Source organism: Orcinus orca, chromosome 13 (genome assembly GCF_937001465.1).
Source record: "Orcinus orca chromosome 13, mOrcOrc1.1, whole genome shotgun sequence".
Taxonomy (NCBI): Eukaryota; Metazoa; Chordata; class Mammalia; order Artiodactyla; family Delphinidae; genus Orcinus; species Orcinus orca.
The window spans coordinates 8387128-8404963 of NC_064571.1; the positions used below are offsets into that span (position 1 = coordinate 8387128).

General features: G+C 44.0%; 1 protein-coding gene across 1 annotated transcript in view; it reads right to left on the bottom strand.

The window, feature by feature from the left end:
• VWA3B (von Willebrand factor A domain containing 3B) overlaps nt 1-17836 on the bottom strand; it is a 214155-nt gene that overhangs the window by 133576 nt on the left and 62743 nt on the right. The window lies entirely within an intron of this gene.

Here is a 17836-nt window from a genome sequence, read left to right on the forward strand (position 1 = left end):
CACAACTCTATTTTTCCCTAATGTAATAACAATTCTTTGGCCTCCTTTTCTGGACCTCTCCTGTCTCAGTTAAGGGTTTGGTTTGGCTGTATGACATTTTTTTTTTAATGATATGGCTTAATTAATATAGACATTTATATCATTTTAGCCATCAGTCAATAGACGTTCATCCCATGGGTAAGAAGTCCAAGGCTGGGACAGAGGCTCTGCCTCCACCAGGATCCTGGCTCTAATAGATTAGTAACCTCCAGAGGTTAAGGAGGGTGTAGGAGCAGGAGGGGGATGGGTATGACTATAAAATGCAACACGTGGGAACCTGGGGTGGTATCCTGAGAGCATCAATATCGATATCCTTGTTGTGATACCGTCCTATAGTTTTGCAAGATGCTACCATGGGGGAAACCCAGTAAAGAGCATGTGGGCATTTCTGTTATTTCTTACAACTGTATGGGAACCTACAGTTCTCTCCACCAGAGCCTGCTGTGCGTACGAGGCCAGCAGTGACTCTAACAGGCAACCGTGCTTAGAAGATGCCACTCACCCATTTTCAGTGGCAGCCACGGGCCCAGCCGCCAGCCTGGCACCACTCACGGCATCGTGGGGGTTACAGGGGAGTCCCTGCTCTGGGGTGCTTCTAAAAGGGTTGCTCAGACAAGAATTTAGCAGACGTATTCTCTAGTTTTAAAGACTCCATTCCAGTAAAATTTATTTAAAAACAAACATGCACAAGAAATCTACTTCACAGACTGTGTACAGTCGGCTCAGAGAACACTGATGCTGTTATTACTTAAGTAAGCTGAGTCCCGATTCTCTAATGATAAACACCTTTTTGGGGTATCTGCTACGTGCCTGGCATTGTGCTTAGGCCTTTCGAAACATTTTCTCATCTCTCTTCACAATTCTCCAGGCAAATTCTATTCCTGTCCCCATTTCCCAGCTGTGTAAACTGAGGTGGAGCTAGTTAGTTGTCCAAGGTCATACTGTCAAGAGTGGCAGAGCAGGGTGTCAAACCCAAGTTGGTGTAACTGTACCAACTCAGCCACCCTGACTAGGTGTCCTGGAAAAGGGACGGCTGGTTTATAGAAGTCCCTACCCAAGCTGCTGATGGCATCCCACTGAACAGTCCACAGATGCCTGAGATCCCACAACCACAGAGAAAGAGAACAGCCATCACGTGTAGGGGCCGCCCCAGGAGATTCGTCCACCCTGGGCCAAAAGACTGACCTTAAGCTACCAGGGCAGACCAGAGTTGATGTTTCTGACTTTTAAAATGTAGTCCGGAAGGGTGGGGCGGAATTAAGGGAAACCAGAGCTCTGGCCCTCCTGAAGTTGGCCAGATCAAGTGAGAGAGTATTAATAGCTATATTTATTAAGAAGCAAGTGACAAGCCCTGACAGAGATGGATGGCCACCAGGGCTCCACAGCCATCAATAGCCCGAGGAGTGAAACGTGATGAGTACCCAGCTCCACGCTGGAACTCCAAAAATATCGCAGGCTGCTACCCATCGCAAACCTGGAGCCCCCAGGATTTTCTGACCCTGTGAAAGCAAAACTGGCTTCCAGCTGCTTGCTTTAGCCTGGAGGTGTTAAGTAGCAGAATTCTCTCTTTAAAAGTTTCAAATGAGTCAAGGCTTTCCATTTCCCCCAGGCTTGTCAATAACATCTTAAGAAGGAGTAGACTACTCCTTCAGCCTCAAAGGAAAAACTTCCAAGGAAATACAGTTGCCGCTGGCTGATCCGAGGACAGGAAAGTGCGTTTAAGGGGCAGCAGTGACCCGGGATGTGCTCTCCTGAGCAAGCAGTCATCAGACTCTCACTCCACTGGTTTAGTCGTTATAATCCGGCAGCTACAGATTCCTACGCTGGTGATCAGAAAACAAAACAACTCAAAACTACCCATTTAACTTGGTCTGCTCTAAGAACAAAACATAATGAAACAAAACCAGTTAGCAGACAAGAAAAACCGTGGGCAATAAAAAGCCTAACTTAGGGCTTCCCTGGTGCCGCAGTGGTTGGGAGTCCGTCTGCCGATGCAGGGGACGCTAGTTCATGCCCCGGTCTGGGAGGATCCCACGTGCCGCGGAGCGGCTGGGCCCGTGAGCCATGGCCGCTGAGCCTGTGCGTCCGGAGCCTGTGCTCCACAATGGGAGAGGCCACAACAGTGAGAGGCCCGCGTACCGCAACAAAAAAAAAAAAAAAAAAAAAGCCTAACTTAGAAGGTAGAGGTTTTATTTCAAGTTATTCGACAGGCAGTCAGGAAGGGCTGCCATCTTTATCTGGGTCATTTCTAAGGAGCTTAGCTGGGAAATCAGACGGCTGCAGCCAAGGAGGACAGCCCCACTGGAAACAGAAGAGCGTGGAGGACAGGGCACAGGAGATTGCAGTATTCAGAGAGCTTTGTGAGTTTGAAGTTCTCCAGGCCAAACCAGAAAGGAGATGAAACCACAGCGGATCCTGCCGTGCACAGAGACAGGATATGGTTCCTCAGACAGACACCCAGGTGACCTAAAAGATCCTCCAACCCCAGCGGCCCCCTCCCACCCCAACCCCTGACATCCCCCATAGGCCTTGTGGTGACCACTTGAAGGCTCACAGAATGCTGACACTAGCTGGAGGTGACGTCACATCAAGCTGCTGTTTGTTGTCAGCACGCGGTACTGACTGGCTTGTTTAACATATGAAGGAGACCCACCTGCCACCAAACACTACCTCCCGGTTAAATCTTGCTTGTCTCACTTGTAGGATAAAGTCCAGTTGTCAGAGTCCAAGTCAGTCATCTATTCACGTGGCAAATATTTGTTGAGCGCTTAGTATATGTGGTGGGTGGGCACTGCCAGTGAACCCTGAGCTGGCATTCAAATCCAGGGCTCAAGGCCCCCGCCAGGACACCCCCTCTAATAGTCTGTCACCATGAACCCAGTAAGAGCACCATCCTCCCAGCCCTCCAGGGCCCCTGCACTCCCCTGTGCTCCCTATCAGGGGGCTCAGAGCCCTCCACTGCACTCACCCAGCCCCACCCTTCATTCAAGGCAGTAGCCTGACTCCACCATCAAACTCTGCCCTGCCACCCCAGGAAACAGCCATCTGCCTCCTGTTCCTTTTCAATTCCCATGAAATGAACCAGCCACAGCCACTGATCTTGGTGCTTTTGTTGCCAGGACACACGCAATTAAAGAGGCTGGCACCATATGCAATTCCTGGCTGCCTGGCCAGCCAACCTCCAATTCCAAAGAGCATAAAGAAGCATCAGCAGGAGATGGTGAATTAGTGTATCCAGACCTTGAATCCAGGCTCATTTAAGTCAATCCTTCACAAACACGAAGCTTTATTTTTAGTAAGCAGCTGCTTACAGCACAGCTCACCACTCAGCGGTGGGTCCAGGGCCATCCTGGGGCCGAGAGCTGTGATCTACAGCTTTCCTGCAGTATCAGTCTGCTGTGTTGGATTACGGTTTATGTTTGCAAGGGCAGAATGTCTCTTCTCTCTTTGTATCCTCCACGGCACTCAGCACAGGGTCCAGCGTTTCCAGTAAGGATTCCTATCCTTTCTTCTTTTCATTTTTCTTTATTACAAAGAAACAATGACGGAGCACCTAATGCATTCTCTCCTCGAGGGATTGCTCTGTCCCATAACCGACAACCCCCAATAATGCAAGAAACTCTTCTAAATGGTAACAGACTTAATATCATTTGAGCATATGGCTATACCCTAGGTGTTCCAGACATTAACAGTGACATGCCCTAGAGCAGTAAGTCATTTCTTTTTAGGTCCTCGTGCCACAGCAAGGCAAGGTCCCCACCCCCTCACCCCCGTATCTGAAATATTAGCAATACCAGGGGCAGGAAGGGAAGGGCTATTAAATTAAATTAAATTAAAACCACCCTCAGCAACCTGAATCCCAGACCACCCCCTGAGTCCTGCTGTGGCCCCTTCCCCATCGCCAGGACTCCTGGGGGAAGAACTGGCCCCCCTGGGTGGAGACTCTGCTGACTGCCTGAGCCCTAAATGCCTACTCAGTCTTGAGGATCTGAAAGAGTTGAATATGACTATAAAAGGCAGTATTTTCAGGAAAACACAGCACCTCTATTTTCAGAAAGTGATATAACATTTAAAAATAATAATAAACAATGAGGTAATTAAAATCCCCAGAGACCTAAAAATACAATATGCATCTGGTAAAAGGGTGTATATTACATCCATAAAGGGATTGAAAGTGGTGAAATCAGTAGTTTTTGTTGTAATGGAAGCATTCCCAGTTCCTTGTTTTAATTACATATTAAGATATTTTGCTCAGTCTCACCCTATGGAAATTAACCATTAATGAATTTAAAGCAAATAGAGTCATTTCACCATCTTGATAAATGTCTAATATTTTCTTGGGACAATGAATATATGTGTTTCACAAACATCATGATGCCTTAAAAGCAGTTTCAAATATCAAGTATGGACAACTCTTAATAGGCGGCTATGGTACCATCTCCTGGGGCCTCTTTCTTCTAAGTATAACACTGTAAAGTGCAAATGGAATGCAGTCTAATTGTCCAATATTCACATAGAAAACCTGTATATAAACCATAACTCTTCTCCCCATGGTAGGGAGCAAGTGTTCCACAAAACTCAGTAAGAAGCATGACCCCAGACTCTGTGGGCTACTAGCAAACAGGTGATAAAGACACAGGCACAAGAATAGAGAAGCAATATCTAAAGAGAAAATGCCCAAAATGCCCACGAATAAAGTTTAGTTGGATAAATCTATTCTATTTAGAATCGCTAATGCCGTTCAGAAGACACCAACTCAAAGGTAAGTGTTTCAATGAAATGGTAAATTCGAAGGAACTTTATGAGTTTCCTTTAGAGCAAAGTTATCAAAGTTTTTGTTTTTCAGCTTTCCTAATCACATAAAAGGCCTGCACTTCTTTTGGTTCTAAGGGACTTACAGTGCCCAAAAAGAACTATAAGAATTCTCACAGGGCTGCTCACTGATTTCTGTCAACCAACTCGGAACCAAGAGAAAAACAGTAAGGCTAGGACTGTTGTTTTGCGGGAGTGACCCCACGCTAGTATCTGCTCTGCCTCCTGCCCTCAATGGAAACCCGTTTTGGGGATGGTAGGTCACATGGGCTACTGGGGACTGGGTCTCACTCACATAGAGGGGTCTCTTCCCAGCTCTGCCAGGTCATTCAGGAATGAGTAAGTTTTAGGAGACTCATTATTTCACTCTAAACTCACAAGAGACTAACCTAGAAACCAGGAAGCCAATCATTTAAAAATATCCTTTTCACAACAGGACATCTTCTCGGAGAGTCACCATTCATTCATTTCTTCAACAAAACTCAATCAACGCCCATGATATCTGGGCACTGGAAATACACAGTGAATAGGAAACAGTGTGAGCTTTGAAGCGGCTCCCCCTCCAGGGTGGTCTTCCCAAAGTGTGGTCCTCAGAACTTGTGTCGGAACCCCCCATCAGCTTATCAAAATGCAGATTCCTAGGCCGCACCCCAGACTCACTCTGAGGGTGGGAATCCAGGAAATTGGACTCTTACAAGCATCCCCGTGAGTCTCTTGCAACAAAAGTTTGCGAAGCTTTTATTTCTATCATTTCTATCCAGCATATGCTTGGAGAAAAAACAAAAAAGTTGGGTGATTTCTGGGAATGGTATTCTAATACCCTGATGTCCCTATTTCTGCCCTAAAGAAATGCTCCTAAAGAGTCAGAGCTCTTTTTTGGGTCTGACCTTCAAGGTGTCAGAGAGTCCTTGACATACCATCTTCCAGATCCCGTTCCAGGCCACTCTCATTGATATGGTTCATGATATTCTACTATTTCTGAGAGTGTCGTTTATTTTAGATGTATTTCATAATGGCTGCTTCCTGCTGATACAAAAAGAGGGAGGAAGGGGGGAAAGTAAAATTGACTTCGTACCTACTATGTGCCAGTCACTATGTTGGGCACTTAAACATACTACTTCATTTGTTCTTACAGCCATCACCCAAGTGGGGCTCATCACTCCCACTTAACAGATGAGCAAACTGCAGTTCAGAGAAGTTAAGGAACTTGCCCAAGGCCACACAGCTAATAAGTGATAAAGTCAGGCTTCAGCCTCAGGTCTGTCTGTCTCCAACTCCCCCTCCCCGTACTCTTCCCATGTGGAGCACTGTCCTTGTATATCCTCAAAAATTACCACAATGCAGGATTTGTGTAAGCAAACCTCATCTGTTATGTACCGGTTGCTTTTAGTTTCCTTCAAGGGGCTTATAGGCTCATCTCTTCCTGGTATGGAAACCACCCAGTTTGTAATTCTGATCTGTAGACGATGATGGTTGGTGAGCTGTATCACCAAGGTCAGGACCTAATACTGCACTCTGCTGAGGTGTAGCACACACCTGCTTGCTTAGCTGTAAGCTACCTGTGCTGGGATTGGCGGTCACCCACGGGCAGGCCCGATGGGTTTTACTCACTCTGAAAGCGCTCCAGGGTTGAGCTTCTACTATCGGCATACTGCATCCCTTATCAAACTGTTATTACTTTGGGGACAGAACTACGTTTATCCCTTTTTGTAACTGCTCTCCTTGGTACATCCCTGACACCTTGTAGGCTGCTCCAGAACATCAGCTTCTTGAAGAGAGGGACCCCCTTTTTTCATCATTGTAACCCCAGAGCTCAGCACAATACTCCACTTTCAAATAATATATGTGGAGTAGATCCCTCACCTTGAAACCAGAACAAGCGTATTCAAATGTAATCAGGAATCTACACTAGCTCTTTTTCCTGGTAATTCAAGTTAATTTTTAAAAGATTCTTCAGAGATTTCTCTATGCTTCAATGTTTTGTTAGGTGATGCAGGATGTCTGAACCCACCTGATTATTTCAGTGTGATTCTAAGAGACTGATTATCTTGCTGACTAAAGAACTGGGCTGAGCCCACCACGGCCCAGTGCCAAGAGAGGGTTCCAGGGAGCAGTGCAGGGGTCCTGGTGACAGGCTAAGAATAAACAAGGAACCCAGGATTTAAACCCACTATGGGGGAAAAAAATACAGGGGGTCCCTGCCCCTAAAGGGGCTTACTCTCTGGTGGGGAAAACTAGACCTTCCTACACATTAGGTGAAGGTGTGAACTAAGGGAACAAGAGGGTTGAGTGTAGGTGGGCAAGCCTTAAATCCTAAACTGAGATCCTGCAGCTGTGATGGGAAGGAGCAACGTTTTTTTCCCACTTTTATTATTTTTTTAAATTAATTTTTACTGGAGTATAATTGCTTCACAATGTTGTGTTTGTTTCTGCTGTACAGCAAAGTGAATCAGCTATACGTATACATATATCCCCTCCTTTTTGTGAAGGAGCAACTTGGAAATCATCAAGCAGAAGCATAATTGATATCCTAAGAGTTTAGGGTTCCCTGAATAGGAAACTTGTCTTTTATTCCTTCTGAATCTCCTCCTCGCCCCTAGGGAGACACTAAAGCACACAGAAGGCATTTCATAAATGCTTTGCCAACAAGAGGACTGTCTCAAGAAATCCAAGGCAAGCCATTATTAGAAGGAGCAGGACTTCGGAGACAAAGTCTCAGCCTTGTACACTGGAATGTGGCAGCGATTTTGGAAGTGCAGCTGCTCCAGCTCCATCCATTGAATTAAACTGAGGTCTAGGGAGCAGAAAGGAGACCTCTGAGAGAACTGCTCTCAGTAGCCCATAAACAGGCACCAGTCAGTGCTTCTATATTAAATTAGAGCTTAGACGCAAAGAAGCCAAGTCAAGCCTGAGTGATGGGCCAGCAAACTTGAAATATTGAATTAAAGATCACAAGTGTCTTCCAAGAATGAGGACTTGGTTGTTTATTCTCCTTAAGCCTGTCAGCCTGAACATACCTTAAAACAAATGAATTTTGGTTTTGTAATACTGAGTTTCGTTCATGCATTTTTCTCCACCAACACACAAAAAATTGCAGTTTCCAAAGGTAGAATCATCCAATTTTTACAGCTACACCATTTTCGGACTTCAGAATAATACTGTTGAGCAGAACAGATTTTCTAACACCATTTTGCCAGAAGTGTTGGACACAAACAAAAACACTCTCAGAAAAACACTGTCTTTTCCTATTACCTGAAATTCACTCCTGTTTTCCCCATTTAAAAAAAATTGAAGTATAGTTGATTTACAATGTCAGGCGTACAGCAAAGTGACTCAGTTATACTATACATATATGTGTGTGTATATGCTTTTTCAGATACTTTTCCATCATAGGTTATTACAAGGCATTGAATATAGTTCCCTGTGCTGTACAGTAAGCCCTTGTTGTTTATCTATTTTGTATATAGTCATGTGTATCTGTTAATCCCAAATTCCTAATTGATCCCTCCCTGACCCTTTCCCCCTTGGTAACCATAAGTGTGTTTTCAATGTTTTTGAGTCTATTTCTGTTCTGCAAATAAGTTCATTTGTATCCGTTTTTCAGATTCCACATATAAGTGATACCATATTTGTCTTTCTCTGACTTACTTCACTTAGTATGATAATTTCTAGGTCCATCCATGTTGCTGCAAATGGCATTATTTCATTCTTTTTATGTCTGAGTAATATTCCATCATATATATGTACCACATCTTCTTTACCCATTCATCTGTCAATGGACATTTAGGTTACTTCCATGTCTTGCCTATTGTAAACAGTTCTGCTATGAACATTGGAGTAGATGTATCTTTTCAAATTAGAGTTTTCATCTTTTCCAAAACTCACTCCTTTTTACTTATTCATTGCAGTCTTTCTCTTATCCCATGAGCAAAGTATGGTGATGAGCACACTGAACCTATCTGCCGCTTCTGCTCAAGGAGCACAGGCTGGCCAGCATGCTGGGCTGAGCTAGCCGAGGGGAGTCCAGGCTCAGAAGGAAGAGGCGATCACAGATCTACTAATGATGGCTGATGGTGGGAGACGGGGCTAGAAGTGAAAGGTGTTCAGCTGCCTAACCCTGATCTGGAACCATGAGGGGGTCCTGAGCTGTGGGTTGTGGCTGTACATATGAAACACGCTAAAGTTAAGACTGCCCCTCAAGTGTCTGCATCTGCCTCTTCTTCTTCCTTCCCCTCCCTTCCCCTCCCCTCCCCTTCCTTCCCCTCTGGTATAAGATACCAGCTCTGGCTTGAAATGGGAGCTCAGAGCTCCAACCACGGCCATCAGCCTGGGTGCTCATCCTACCACTGGATGTCCTGCATTCTCAACTTTGAAGAGCCAGGCGTGGAAAATGAGTCCACTGTCAGCTTCACCGATGAGTCTGGATTTCGAGCTAGCCACATCAATGCCAAAATGATTGACTTCTGTTTAGGCTGGTGCCAGGCCCTCAGTGAAAAATTTTACTCTAATGTGATTTTCTCAGTCCATACTTACTATTTCAGTTTAATTAAAATGTTGAGGACAAAACAGGAAGAGAAAAACCAAAGTAAAAGATGAGGTCTGCTCCGAACCCTAGAGATCAGAAGCCTCTTTCCTTCCCGAGAGGGAGCCCCCAGACCACTACGTAGACCCCTCACTCTGGGCCCACAAGGCTTTCCTAACTTAAGGAGCAGCTTCCCATGGAATTAGGACTGTACCCCCTAAAGATACAGTCCTTCCCAAGTCAGCAATAACCCAGCTCCCATGCAGAACAATCCATCCCATCCAATCATGAAAGCTTCCGAGAACTGAAAATTACCACATCCAACTGACAAATATTCCTGCACCATTCACACCTCTCACTGCGCCCAATCTGACAATAGGGAAGTGGGGGAAAGTCGTGCCGAGAAAGGGCCCCACAGTATAATCCTAGGTACCACTGCTAGTAGATGAACAGGTGCTCCTGATTTCCTCTAGAAAGATCCTGGTCACCTAGCCTTAATATAAACCTTGGAAATGGATCCACCTCCAATCGGGACGCAGCTAATCAGTACAGTATTCACTTCCTACTTCCAAATTCCGATTCCCATCCATCACTATGCATGCGAATAAACTGGTTAGTATCATAACTAGTCTGAAAATGCTCACTGTCCTGTTGGATTATTTTACTTTCTAGAGCCAATGTCTACAATAAAAGCCCACTTGGAATCCTAAAAGGAAACTAATATTAATTGAATGTCATTTTTGTACTAAACATTACCATGGGTGTTATATGCCTTAACTCCCCCAACAATCATATGAGGTAAATGTGATTTTTCCCATTTTTACAACTAAGAGAACATAGCTCAGAAAGGTTAGGTAACTTACCTAAAGTCACACAAGTAGTTAGTGGCAAAACTAACTAGGGTTTGAATCCAGGTCTGACTCCAAAGTTGATTCACTTTCCAGCAAACACTGTTTGCCAGAGCCAGAAAAAGAATCATGCAAGAACAAAACATTGTGAGAGCTTTTGCACTACTGTTTAGCAAATATTCATTTCCCTCCCCAACTCGGTGTGAGCGAAGTAGATGTCCTCATCTGCTTGATGTGGGACTTGGTCATGTCATTTGCTTTGGCCAGCAGAATATGAGTGGGTGTGACATGAGCAGAGGCCGTAAGTAGGGCTGCACGGCTTGGCCTGGCGCTTGTGCTCATTGCTCATGCTGACGGCCACAACAGAACTATATCCTGGAGAGCACTAGTTAAAGGAGTGTCCCTCCTCAATTAATCAATCTGCAGTTGACCTGTAGACCTGTGAGCAAGAAATAATGGCGGAAGTATTACTAATTTGATGAAAACTATAAACCAGCAGGTCCAAGAAGCTCAATGAACCCCAAGGACAAGACACAGCTGTCAGGCTTGGAGGGGAGACTCAGTGGCAGGCTTTGCTCTTGAAAAGAAATGTTGAGAAGCTTCAGGAGGCAAAAGGAAGAAACAGAAAGGCGGAGCCAGGGAGAATGTATGTCACTCTTTCCTCCTCCAGTGGCTCAGCAGCAGCTATTAAAATATCACCTAATGGGGACTTAACTGGTGGTCCAGCAGTTAAGACTCCACACTCCCAATGCAGGGGACAGGGTTCGATCCCTGGTCATGGGAACTAAATCCTGCATGCACGCCGCAACTGAAAGATTCCCACATGCGACGACTAAAAAGATCCTGCATGCCACAACTAAAGATCCCGCACGCCACAACTAAGATCCAGTGCAGCCAAATAAATAAATAAATATTTTTAAAAAAAAATATCACACCTAATGAAGAGTATGTGAGGAGGATGGTGGGAGGGAATAAAGAGAGGAGCTGAATTTTCATCCAGACTAGCATGGAAAAACTAGACACAGCGCCAGGCAAACAGAGGATCCCAGGGGGCAAGGAGAATAGAAGGGTATCCCCCCCTCCCCTAAGAGTTCTCAGAAATCCAGGGGAAGGTCTTTGGACAGCACCTGGCCACAGAATCAGAGGTGAGAGGCAATTTACTCTTGATTCCTGAGGTGGGCAGGCACCACCATATGCACAAGAGCTCAGTGGGGCTGATGCAGTAGGTGCCATGAACCTTAGCCCTCTTCCCGTCCTCTCTCTAAATATTCCTGACAGCCAAAGAAAACTGCCCAGGAACTCTTAGGAAGTAATGTAGAAACAAATTTTAATGTAATGCACTATTTAAGGTACCACCCTAGGCAGCACATATTGCCTGTGTCAAAACACTGGAAAAGCTTTCTATCGCCCAAAAAGAGCAGTCCTGGGAAAATGAGCAGACAGGAAAAAATTCAATCTGGGGGGGAAATTCTTCCAAGTACATATAAGAATCCAAAGCAGGCACAGAATAAAGAAATGATTGTACACGATGTATCTAGTGCTGTCTTTGCAAGGAAGCAAGAAACAAGACAACATTGTTCTCAGCCTACAACTACTTTTTGCTATCTCAGGGGAAAAGGATGATGTACGGATTTGCCCCAAAACACGAGGCCTAAAAGTTCGTTAAAATTCACACATAATTAACTTATTTGTAGATACTATTACAATTCATTTATCAAACCCATTACAAGAAATGCAGATTCCTACAAATAGCTATTTATCAACAAGTATCACACATCAAAATTAAGTGAAATAAGAACTTGTAGCTATGCATTTATCTAATCTATCCAGTCTCCACTAATCTGAGTTGGAGTAGTCCAAAGGACTTCGGAAACCTTAGAGAATAATTATAGCCTTTTAAATCTTGAATTGATAATGGACACAAATGCAATATAATTGGTCCAAATTTTTAAAGGCTTTTTAATAGATTGGCAAGGAAAGCTGCAGTAAGCAAACTGCTGATACAACTCAATAATTTTTTTTAAGTATCTTTATTAGAGTATAATTGCTTTACAATGGTGCGTTAGTTTCTGCTTTATAACAAAGCAAATCAGCTATACATATACATATATCCCCATATGTCCTCCCTCTTGCATCTCCCTCCCACCCTCCCTATCCCACCCCTCTAGGTGGTCACAAAGTACCGAGCTGATCTCCCTGTGCTATGCAGCTGCTTCCCACTAGCTACCTATTTTACATTTGGTAGCGTATATATATGTCAGTGCTACTCTCTCACTTCGTCCCAGCTTACCCTTCCCCCATACCATGTCCTCAAGTCCATTCTCCATTCTCTACATCTGCGTCATTATTCCTATCCTGCCCCTAGGTACTTCATAACCATTTTTTTCTTTTTAGATTCCATATATATGTGTTAGCATATGGTATTTGTTTTTCTCCTTCTGACTTACTTCACTCTGTATGACAGACTCTAGGTCCATCCACCTCATTACAAATAACTCAAATTCATTTCTCTTTATGGCTGAGTAATATTCCGTTGTATATATTGCCACATCTTCTTTATCCATTCATTTGTCGATGGACACTTAGGTTGCTTCCACGTCCTGGATATTGTATACAGAGCTGCAGTGAACATTGTGGTACATGACTCTTTGAATTATGGCTTTCTCAGGGTATATGCCCAGTAGTGGGACTGCTGGGTTGTATGGTAGTTCTATTTTTAGTTTCTTAAGGAACCTCCATACTGTTCTCCATAGTGGCTGTATCAATTTACATTCCCACCAACAGTGTAAGAGGGTTCCCTTTTCTCCACACCCTCTCCAGCATTTATTGTTTGTAGATTTTTTGATGATGGCCATTCTGACTGGTGTGAGTTGATACCTCACTGTAGTTCTGATTTTCATTTCTCTAATGATTAGTGATGCTGAACATTCTTTCATGTGTTTGTTGGCAGTCTGTATATCTTCTTTGGAGAAATGTTTATTTAGGTCTTCTGTCAATTTTTGGATTGGGTTGGGATTTTTTGATATTGAGCTGCATGAGCTGCTTGTAAATTTTGAAGATTAGTCCTTTGTCAGTTGCTTCATTTGCAAATATTTTCTCCCATTCTGAGGGTTGTCTTTTCGTCTTGTTTATGGTTTCCTTTGCTGTGCGAAAGCCTTTGTTTCATTAGGTCCCATTTGTTTATTTTTGTTTTTATTTCCATTTCTCTGCAAGGTGGGTCAAAAGAATCTTGCTGTGATTTATGTCCTAGAGTGTTCTGCCTAGGTTTTCCTCTAAGACTTTTATAGTGTCTGGCCTTACATTTAGGTCTTTAATCCATCTGGAGTTTATTTTTGTGTATGGTATTAGGGGGTGTTCTGATTTCATTCTTTTACATGTAGCTGTCCAGTTTTCCCAGCACCACTTATTGAAGAGTCTGTCTTTTCTCTATTGTATAGTCTTGCCTCCCTTATCAAAGGTAAGGTGACCATATCTGTGTGGGTTTTTCTCTGAGCTTTCTAACCTGTTCCATTGATCTATATTTCTGTTTTTGTGCTTGTACCATACTGTCTTGATTACTGTAGCTTTGTAGTATAGTCTGAAGTCAGGGAGCCTGATTCCTCCAGCTCTGTTTTTCTTTCTCAAGATTGCTTTGGCTACTCGGTGTTTCCATACAAATTGTGAAATTTTTTTTCTAATTCTGTGAAAAATGCCATTGGTAGTTTGATAGGGACTGCATTGAATCTGTACACTGCTTTGGGTAGTAGAGTCATTTTCACAATATTCAATCTTCCAATCCAAGAACATGGTATATCTCTCCATTTGTTTGTATCATCTTTAATTTCTTTCATCAGTGTCTTATAGTTTTCTGTATACAGGTCTTTTGTCGCCAGAGGTAGGTTTATTCCTAGGTATTTTATTCTTTTTGTTGCAATGGTAAATGGGAGGGTTTCCTTAATTTTTCCTTCACATTTTTCATCATTGGTGTACAGGAATGCAAGAGATTTCTGTGCATTAATTTTGTATCCTGCTACTTTACCAAATTCATTAATTAGCTCTAGTAATTTTCTGGTAGCATCTTTAGGATTCTCTATGTATAGTATCATGTCATCTGCAAACAGTGACAGCTTTACTTCTTCTTTTCCGATTTGGATTCCTTTTCTTTCTTTTTCTTGTCTGATTGCTGTGGCTAAAACTTCCAAAACTATGTTGAACAATAGTGGTGAGAGTGGGCAACCTTGTCTTGCTCCTGATCTTAGTGGAAATGGTTTCAGTTCTTCACCATGAGAACGATATTGGCTGGGGGTTTGTCATATATGGCCTTTATTATGTTGAGGTAAGTTCCCTCTATGCCTATTTTCTGGAGGGTTTTTATCATAAATGGGTGTTGAATTTTGTCAAAAGATTTTTCTGCATCTATTGAGGTGATCATATGGTTTTTCTCCTTCAATTTGTTAATATGGTGTATCTCACTGATTGATTTGCATATACTGAAGAATCCTTGCATTCCTGGGATAAACCCCACTTGATCATGGTGTATGATCCTTTTAATGTGCTGTTGGATTCTGTTTGCTAGTATTTTGTTGAGGATTTTTACATCTATGTTCATCAGTGATATTGGCCTGTAGTTTTCTTTCTTTGTGATATCTTGCTCCCAAAGTCCACCGCCTCAGTTTGTGATGATTCATTGTCTATTCAGGTATTCCACAGATGCAGGGTACATCAGGTTGACTGTTGAGATTTAATCCACTGCTCCTGAGGCTGCTGGGTGAAATTTCCCTTTCTCTTCTTTGTTCGCACAACTCCTGGTGTTCAGCTTTGGATTTGGCACCGCCTCTGTGTGTAGGTCACCTGAGGGCGTCTGTTCTCCACTCAGACAGGATGGGGTTAAAGGAACAGCTGATTCGGGGGGCTCTGGCTCACTCAGGCCTGGGGGAGGGAGTGGTATGGAATGCAGGGCCAGCCTGCTGCGGCAGAGGCTGGCATGACGTTGCACCAGCCTGAGGCACACCGTGTGTTCTCCCAGGAAACTGTCCCTGGATCCCGTGACCCTGGCAGTGGCGGGCTGCACAGGCTCCCGGGAGGGGAGGTGTGGACAGTGACCTGTGCTCGCACACAGGCTTCTTGGTGGTGGCAGCAGCAGCCTTAGCATCTCATGCCTGTCTCTGGTGCCCGAGCTGATAGCCGCGGCATGTGCTCGTCTCTGGAGCTCATTCAGGCTGTGCTCTGAATCCCCTCTCCTCGCGCACCCGAAACAATGGTCTCTTGCTTCTTCGGCAGCTCCAGACCTTTTCCCGGACTCCCTCGCGGCTAGGCGTGGCACACGAGTCCCCTTCAGGCTGTGTTCATGCAGCCAACCCCAGTCGTATCCCTGGGATCCGACCTCCAAAGCCCGAGCCTCAGCTCCCAGCCCCCACCCGCCCCAGCGGGTGAGCAGACGAGCCTCTCAGGCTGGTGAGTGCTGGTCGGCACCAATCCTCTGCGCAGGAATCTCTCCGCTTTGCCCTCTGCACCCCTGTTGCTGCGCTCTCCTCCATGGCTCTGAAGCTTCCCCCACTCCGCCACCCACAGTCTCTGCCCATGAAGGGCCTTCCTAGTATGTGGAAACTTTTCCTCCTTCCCAGCTCCGTCCCACTGCTGCAGGTCCCGTCCCTATTCTTTGTCGCTGTTTTTTCTTTTGCCCTACCCAGGTACGTGGGGAGTTTCTTGCCTTTTGGGAGGTCTGGGGTCTTCTGCCAGCATTCAGCAGGTGTTCTGTAGGAGTTGTTCCACATGTTGATGTATTTCTGATGTATTTGTGGGGAAGAAGGCGATATCCAGGTCTCACTCCTCTGCCATCTTGAATGTCTCCTCACAACTCAATCTTTTATTTGCTTTCTAATTATATCACTAGACCTACCCAAATCTATACTAATAAACAGGGTAGGGGAGGAGTGGAGAAAAGAAAAAAGAGAAAGGAAGAAAGGAAAATATATTGGGGGCAAAAAATGAAAAGCTTTAAAAGCCAGTGTATAGTATGAGAAAAAGCATGTATTGAATAAGACAGCACAGAAACCAAGAATACATGTGCTCCCATGTGTGTGTGTTGAAAAAGTGTGTGTTGAATAAGACAGCACAGAAACTGAGAATATACGTGCTCACCACTTAGAATACTCAGTCCAGCAATACACAAAATGAAGGTTTATTCGGATAACATCAAATCCATTTTTCACATCTACAGTAAATATACAGGGCAGAGAGAAAAACAAATTGAATGTCAAAAGGTCATTACCAATCAAGAGTAGAGTGCGGGGCTTCTCTGGTGGCGCAGTGATTGAGAGTCTGCCTGCCAATGCAGGGGACACAGGTTCGTACCCCGGCCCGGGAGGATCCCACATGCCGCGGAGCGGCTGGGCCCGTGAGCCATGGCCGCTGAGCCCGCGCGTCCGGAGCCTGTGCTCCGCAATGGGAGAGGCCACAGCGGTGAGAGACCCGAGTACCGCAAAAAAAAAAAAAAAAAGAGTAGAGTGCGACAGGGCAATGAAGCAGAGTAGATGGCCCAGGGCAAGCCCATCACATACAGGAATGTAATATTGATATATTGCAAAGGAATCCACATACATCAGTGGAGAAAGAAAGATTAATAAGTGAATGGTGTGAATATCTTTTCTGGTGGTGTATTTCTTTCTGTACTTTAGACTTCTGGGGGAGATAGATTTCTGGTAGTGAAAATACTGGATCAACATGATTAAACATTTTGGGGTCATGTCTCACACTGAATTACTTTCCAAAAAAAGTTTTAAGACAATCTAAGTCACATCAGCAGTGTATATGGAATATCCATTTCACTGAACCTGAATTAGCATGAAAATAATATCTCACCGTTTCCAGCTGAATTTGCTTTGATAAAGAAATTAATGTCAATTAGTAGTGAACAGTAGTGAAATTGAACATTTTTGTATTTAACTTCTTTTGTCCATTTACCTGTTGGGGTCTGCCAACTTGGTTCAGAAAGGCAAGAGGGAGAGCATCACAAACTATCACCCAGAGAAAACTTATTTGCAGGAACCACTCTCAGCAACAGCAAAGAAGAGTGCGTTTAGCCATGAAGCATAGCCCCTTCCCCACACCATCTCCCATATGAACCACCAGCAGATACCTATCTTGTGTTCTTTCAGTGGTGAATAGTAAAGGGGAAGCCAGCACACAGCATCCAAAGAACAACATAAGAAAAAAATGAGGGAAAGAGCAGCAAAATTACCAAGAGATGAATAACACTCACTAAAAACGTTATCAGGGAATACATGAAAATTATGATCCAACATTTCACCATGAATTTAAAAATATATATGAAGCCATCATCTCCTTGAAGGAAGAAAACAAAGCAGACATGCAAAAACTCAAGAATGTGATGGCAAGATAACAGGAAGAGATGAAATATGAAAAAGTCAGGAAAGAAGAAAAAAAATCACAGAAATTAAGATGAAAATGGTGGGAAATCAAGAAAGAAAATATACGCTGGAACTCACTATAAGAAACTAGACAAGGTGAACACAAGCAGAAATAAAGTATTCTAAAACATCAGAGAGAAAATAATAGGAGACAGTCAAAGGAGAGCTATCGTACTTTATACACAAAGTGAGTCACCAAGAGAGAA